Source organism: Kryptolebias marmoratus, linkage group LG15, assembly GCF_001649575.2.
Source record: "Kryptolebias marmoratus isolate JLee-2015 linkage group LG15, ASM164957v2, whole genome shotgun sequence".
In the NCBI taxonomy this organism is placed as follows: Eukaryota; Metazoa; Chordata; class Actinopteri; order Cyprinodontiformes; family Rivulidae; genus Kryptolebias; species Kryptolebias marmoratus.
In genome coordinates this window covers 5,036,325-5,043,842 of record NC_051444.1, presented here as the reverse complement: position 1 = coordinate 5,043,842, position 7,518 = coordinate 5,036,325, and positions in this window count along the sequence as shown.

Here is a 7,518-nt window from a genome sequence, read left to right as displayed (position 1 = left end):
GGGGGGGGGCGGCTGTAAAAGGAGAAATAAATCAAGTCAAAGCAATTTGTGGCGATGGCTGCTGCAGTGTCATTAGGAATCCCGTCATGCAGCAGCTCCTCTGAGCAGTCAGCAGGCGCAGGTTGACAGCAGGCCAAAGAGGAATTTTAATTTTACTCCTCATCTCACGACTCCAACCTCACGAGCGTTTTCCCAACTCGCGGCTGCCAACAGTGGCCTTCAGACTCATCCACCACCGGCGTTCCTGCATTACCTGAAACATTCCACTCAGAAGTCAAACCAAACATATTTCACACACAGCTTCTGGATCAATAACAGTCAGATCACATCATGTAATGTATTTCATGCATGGCCGGATTACGAAACAACACGCCCCTGAGCAACGGCATGTAAAAGCTCCCCCCGAATCCTCCACCTCCACCTCCACCCCCGACTTGTTTTAAGGAGGACAGAGAAACGCAGAATGAAAAAGAAACATAAGCACACACACACATGCACACTCCTTATTTTGAGACTGATTTAGTTGTTCATTATAACTGTGAATGTTGACTCAGCATTCACAAAAATTGGTTTCCTGTTTATTATTCTGTACATTTTTGCAACTACATCTGCATACTTAGTGCTTTTTTAGCTGTTCAGACCATCCAGGAGATGAGTTCTACTTTTCAATATATTTACTAATATCTTCCACATAAAAACACATTGAAATTTCTTCAATTCCTTCAAAAATATTGTTCTCTCTGAAATCTGTTTGTACAAAATTTGTGAAATTGCCCTTTTCAGAAACATAATTCATTCATAAAAAGGTCAAAGTAGAAATGATCACAACTCCAATGATTAGATCAGAAAACATTTCCTTTTACAAAAGAGAAATCCTGTTGTGGCTGGAGAAACTGAACTTTCTGAGAAAATGTAGTGTGAATGCTGAGTACAGACTGAGGAGTAAATGATTTAAGTTTAAACAAACAGAACAGAGACTAAAATCAGCAAAACAGTAGCTAGAAGCAAAAACGTGTAAAACCATAACTAAAGCCTAAAACCAGCAAAATAGTGCCAAAAAGTTAAAGTTAATAAAAGCATATCTTAAAGCTTAAATTAGCAAAACCATAGAATAAAGCTAAAAGTAGGAAAACTGCAACTAAAAGCTAAAATTAGCAAGACAGCAGCTAAAAGCTAAAGGGGTGCTGTGGTAGCTTGGTGGTTGGTGTCGTAACCCCCGAGGCTGCAGGTTCCAAACCAGGAAGGGCATCCGGTGCAAAACAAGTTACCAAATCTTTGGTGGGAGTTTACTGGCTGTGGTGACCCCTGTGCAAGAAAGCAGCTGCAGCTAAAAGCTAACAGGAGGATAAAATAAAATAAAAATAAGGGAAGTATGCTGAAGTAGAATTAAGAGAAGGAAATTTTAAAGGAACTGAAAAGACCTCAATGTATTTAAATGGGGATTTTTTTGTTAAATAAAATTCAATAATTAAAAAAGTATAAAAGTTGCAAACACTAAAAGTCATAGCACACTATTTCTGATCAAGCTGTACGTTTTGATGTAAGAATGGTTGAAATAGAATAAAGTATGCAGAAGCAGTTTGATTCCAGAACACCTAGAGAAGAAATCATGAACAGGAAAACAACTGAATCAGCGATTCATCAGCGTTCACACTGTTACTGAAAAAAGGAAAGAGGTTGAAACATTAAAGCCTGTTACTCGAGACATGATGCTATATGAACCATTTCGTCTTCCTAAAATGTTGTTGGCAGTATACAAGTGGTAAATAACATATCTATTAAAAACTATACGTGATAAACACAAACATTACTCATACGTAAAAGACAAAACACACAAATCAGTCTTCCAACACGAACACACAGAGGTCCGTACTTTGTTTCCAGCCTTGTGAGGAGTGATGCTAAGTGGTAATAATGCTGCCAGAGCGAAGCAGGCCAGGGTAATGCTGCACATTTCTCCTCTCAGCTGCCACTTTAATAAGCAGACAAAATGGCCACTGCTGAATTATTAATATGTGGGTCCATTAACATGATATTAGAATGCATTCTATCTCTAATTGATTTCTTTTTTTTCCCTCCCCGTCTGTTTATTTATTTATTTTGGTTGAAAACTTTTTACTCCACATCAGTAGACCACTCTGTATCCGGCACAGAGTGAAATATGGTTGCTGCTGTTTAAATGTCAGCTTTGTAATTACACAAGGAGCCATGAGCTGGGCAACCCCCCCCCCCTCGGCCTCAGGGCCTCTGATTTATGATCAGGCACTGATCGCACATCACAGCACAGACACATACAGACAAAATGCATTCAAACCTTTTCCACTTACGCCTAACTCAGATGGTATACCTTTTTATTTACTTAACAGGGCTGGTTAGGTTTAAACTGCAACCTGACACATAATACTAATCTTTGGATGACAAAAGACATTGATTATTTTTTTATCGCCTGCTGCGGAAAGCTGAGATTGAGCAATAATGTTTTTGCTTGTGTTGTGTGCTTGTATGTCTGTAAAATATCTCATGAATCACCGAACAGATTTTACTGAAACTTTCAGAAAGTAATCACTGCTTGTACAGCTACTTCATTTAGTCCACCTAATTTAAGATGTCTACCACAGCTAATAGAGCTCAGCCAACACAAAAATGGACATACTTTCTTGAATTTTACAGATAGAGCTAAGATTGGTGTGGTAGTAGCTGAGAGTCATTCACAACCGGTACTCCAAGGCTTATCAGATCCCGCAAGAGATTGTGCATAACTTTATTTTTAAGCATAGATGATCTTAGTCTAAAACTTCGGCATAAAAGACGCGGGTGATATGCATTCATTCAGGAAAGTTTTCTCTAAAATGAGCTTAAAGAGAAAACGCATCAACAAACAACAGAACCAACGCTCCCAAAACATCAGTTTATGTTTGTGGCTTATCAGGAAAAGAATCGTTTGTGTTACTTATGGTTTAATTTCCTGTCAGAAAGAACAAATAAGAAGCAAATTTGTTGCTGCTTTTACTTGAAAATGTTAACTTTTATTCACAATAATCTAAAAAACCCAACCTGTTTTGTAACACAAGATTAATAACAACTTTTTCTCTAAAGTCAAATTAGTGTTTGAGTTAAAATTATTTGGGGTTTAAAACGATCAGATTGTCAGTTGATGGAATAACTGTTTTTAATTTAATAAAACTGTAAAGTAGATGGTATTTTAGTTGGACATTTTGTTTTCTTGCCTTCATCTTATTTGTGTATTCAAGCTAAAATCACACCATCTTCTAACTTCTGCAGGTTTAGAAACAAGCCATAGATAATTAATACTTATTATTATCATTTACAGTGTTCGTTTGGGAAAATAGTTGTAAATTAAGTCAAATATTTTGAAAAGTATAAAAGTTACAAAAACCCAAAGTCACAGCACCAATATGAATGGCTAAAATAACACAAACTATGCAGAAGTAGCTTGTAAAAAATGAACAATCCCCTCCACACACACACACACACAAAGAACAAGACAATTGTGTAAATGCTGAGTCAGCATGCACAAAATTAGCATATAATTAAAAATGAGCTACAGAATACTTCTCTTTACCACTGCATTGATTTATAAACTGATAAAAGTGTCTCTATACAGCATTTGACATTGAATGTCCCCCCCTCCCCGGTCCTTTTTGCTCAGTGGCCTAACAAACTCTAGTGGCATGTGGGACACCCTGGTTCAATACACCCTCCCTCACGCACTCCCCCCCATCAGTCAGATTATAGGCCCAGATACCTGCTGGGAAAACCAATCTATATCTGGATGAATGGAGGAGGAGAGGCAAGGCCAGATCAATGTACAGATATTGATACACGCAGCCATGCAAGGAGACTATACTCCTTCTGAACTCGTTCTCCCTCTCCCCGAGAAGATTAGGAATCGAGATGAGCTGCTGAGTAAGGTGTGTGAGTGTGTAGATGACAAAGGAGACAGTGTAGCACGCTGGCAGATACTGTAGATAGATAGAGAAGGAAGAGAAAATACATAGAAAAGACACAGATTACCACCACGGAGCTCAGTAATGGTGTGAAGGGAGCACGTCAATAATAAATACCTCCCATTATACAGGACGGTGGACTGCTGCAGCAGCCTGCACACACAGCACCTGCTGACTCCCTGATCTACCTGAAATCACACTGATGCCTTCACACTGAGCTTCTGTGCACTACAAACATGGATACATTTGTTGGTAGCCTTACAGGTCACTGAAACAATGTGACTCGGGTAAAAGCAACTGTCTAATGTATATCTGCAAGCCTTTAGTATAAAAAAATGTGGAAAGAAATGATTTATAGAAAGATAGGCTAAAAAAAGTAGAACCAGATTTGTTGGTACTCTCAAAGAGACCAGTCATTTTTGTATTAAAGTCATGATGCCTTCAAGCTTTTTATAAACCGATCAGCCTATAAAAAAGAAACAAACGTGTTAGTGTGTAGTTTGGTGTCGTGTGTGACCTCACCAGACAAAGCAAAGGTGAGATCTGTCTGAGGAGCTCAGAAAGAAGATTATAGACATCCATGTTAAACGTAAAGGCTACAAAACCATCTCCATGCAGCTTCATGTTTTTCTGAACACAGCTGCTCATATTTTTAAAAAGTAGAAGGTTTATGGAACTGTAGCCAACCGCCCAGGATGTGGACGCAATGAGAAATGCGACCCCAGCTTGATAGCGCGAACGGTAGCAAAAGAAACCATCCAAAACCATTCGAGCTGAAGTCCAAGGTCAAGGTGTGTCACTTTCTGATTGCACCATCCGCCCTGTTTTGAATCATAATGGGCTCCAAGGAAGAGGACCCACACACACACATACACACACACACACTCAGAAACATTCACCTAAATGTTTGCTGTCAAGACTCAAAGGTTTCTGAGAGAATATCCTTTGGACTCACGAGACAAAAGTGAGGCTTTTTGGCTTCAGTCACATCAGCTGTGTTCTTTTGATTATTGTGGAAGGCTTCTGGGTCTGTACCACACTGCAGAAAACACACAATGCTGCACAAATACATGAAATCCAAAGCTGCTGCAGCACTGAATTCATTTTTCAACACTGTAAAGAAGTTGAGCATCAGAGTCTGAGCCCCTCTGACGACTCCCTGTTGGAGGGTGGATTTTTTTTTAAAAGCTCCCTCCCTTCAAAGACATGGGGCTTGACATCCAGGTGTTTTATAGTATTTGTGGCTCTGATCATCCATCAAGCCGATCGATCACTCTCCCAGCAGCTTTTATTAATGATCTTGTCAGCCAGCCCGCTCTCTGGTGCAGCCGCTTGTCCAGAATGATAGATCATTAGCTAGTTTGCCTGCTATTTATTCTCTCATGACCTTGTCCCTCTCCATTGTTGAGTGGGCCGAGTTATGAGTGCCAGAACATGATAATTCAGTATTGATCCTGTTTTTTCTTCTAAAAAAGTTTTAAAGCTACGTTTAAAAACAAAGAAAGTGCTGAAATTAAGAAAAATAAACAGAATACTTTGACACCAATGCAACAGGAACATCTGTTAACGTTAGGCAGGTAATGTTAAAAATCATAGTTTAGCAAATTTGCAGCGCTGCTGTTTTATTCGCTTTGTGTGTTTATCGTTGAGATAAAAAAAAACTGCAATGCATGAACAATGAAAAAGATGATAAAATCTTTGTTGAGACAATAACAACTTCAAGCACATAACATCTAAGTAATTTTGTTGAGCCTTAAATCAGGAAAAATCATCTTTAAGAGGATGCTACAGGAAAAGATAGAGCTGTAATCACCAACTGGTGGCCCCTGGGACGAATTCAGACCATGAGCTTGTTCTATCTGGTCCTGAAGTATTAAATTATCAATGAATTACAAACAGTTTAATACAGAAATCAGTTGTAGCCCAGCTCAAAGAATTATTTGTTAGTGGAATAACAAATAAACACAGCATCTATATACAATAGCAGAAATGAAAAAAAAAATCAGCCACATTTCAGAAACATGGCTAATCAAAGGCTGACCTTCTTACTGTCTGCTAAGAAAAATCCTGGATTTTGAGCAAATTCTGTTCTTCACCCCTAAGTTGAGATAGCAGATCAGTTAGAGGAAACTACCAGAAGCCACAGGATTCAGCCTCTAACGATCACACGTTTGTACAAAGTCTTCAGACATTTCCTCAAAGACGTGATGAGCTATTTCAGTTTTTGCCGGAACGACGGCTTGCCTATCACAACGCCACTGCCAGCCCTCGAGCGATGCTGCGAGGTTTGCAGAAAAACATGCTGTGCAACATCATTATGACACCTAATAATGAGGGGCAGGGAGAGAAAGAATAAAACAGTAATGGAATAAGAAAGGGGGGGGAAATGTCAACAGAGGAAGAGGCAGTGGGAAAACAGGGAGCGATTCAGCAGGAGTTTCACAGGAATGAAGCCCGAGGCTGCAGCCAGTGAGGTGTAAGTAGCTTTAGAATAAACATGAGTTCCATATAAACAACAACCTGCCACTACAAGCATCGGTTAAGCCCCCACACAGGCCTGGTGGCGTTCTGGATTCACTGATGTGTGTGCGGATCTGTGCGCAGCGTATACTCGGGCGTCCCTGGGGCTGAAGAGCCTTGCCTGTCATCCTCCCATCACTCGTCTCTCTGCCCACTTACATTCATAAAGCCTGTCATGTTGATCAAGTAGCCGCAGGCTCACAGCCTTTTGTGACTGTCAAAAGTGTGCATGTAAATGTTTGACTGTATAATTATAGCCCCATTTTGTGTTTGTGTCTGGAATGTAAAACAGCACAGCAGTGTATAAATGCTTTCCCGCGAATTCAAAAGCTATTGTGTTTGTTTGTCTCACGACTTGAGCCTGACCTGTTTATTATGCAGTTTAAAGAGGAGAGGGAGGAACTTCGTTCTCCTCCGGAATCATTCATGATGGATGGGCTTTCATGTTGGGAGGAGAGTGACAGGCTGGGACTTCTGTGGAGTCACAGAGAAAGGATGGGTGTCAAAGTAACACACGAAGCACAAGTCTGAGCCCTCAGAGAGCACATTTCTACAGAGCTGACCTCTCTGCATGGGCTGCATTATGAATCAGACACTAAACGTGGTGAAATCCTTGAACACTTTTCAGAATTATCATGTCCATATAAAAACTGAAAACTCCTAGCTGGCTTACAAATCTCTATTCAGAATGAATTCACAAAAGAAAACTGAGCTGTTTTCAAAACATGGACCATATTTCTGCTTCTTTTAGGGTTTAAATGATACAGCAGATCTGTGGTAATACTGTATGTGAGGTGGAAAGAGTTTTAAAAAATGAATAAGTGATTAAATGAACCGGCATTTGAGCTGTCTGACATAATGAAACATCAACTTTGTCTTTGTTAGTCTAATCTTGCCCGATTCCTGTTTTAAAAACTAAAATAAATCAAGACTCTGTTAAGGATAAATGAAGCAAAATGCAAGCTAAAAGCCAAAAACAGCAAACAGTTAAAAGCAAAGTATCTAAACGCTTACTAGAAGCTAAAAGTAG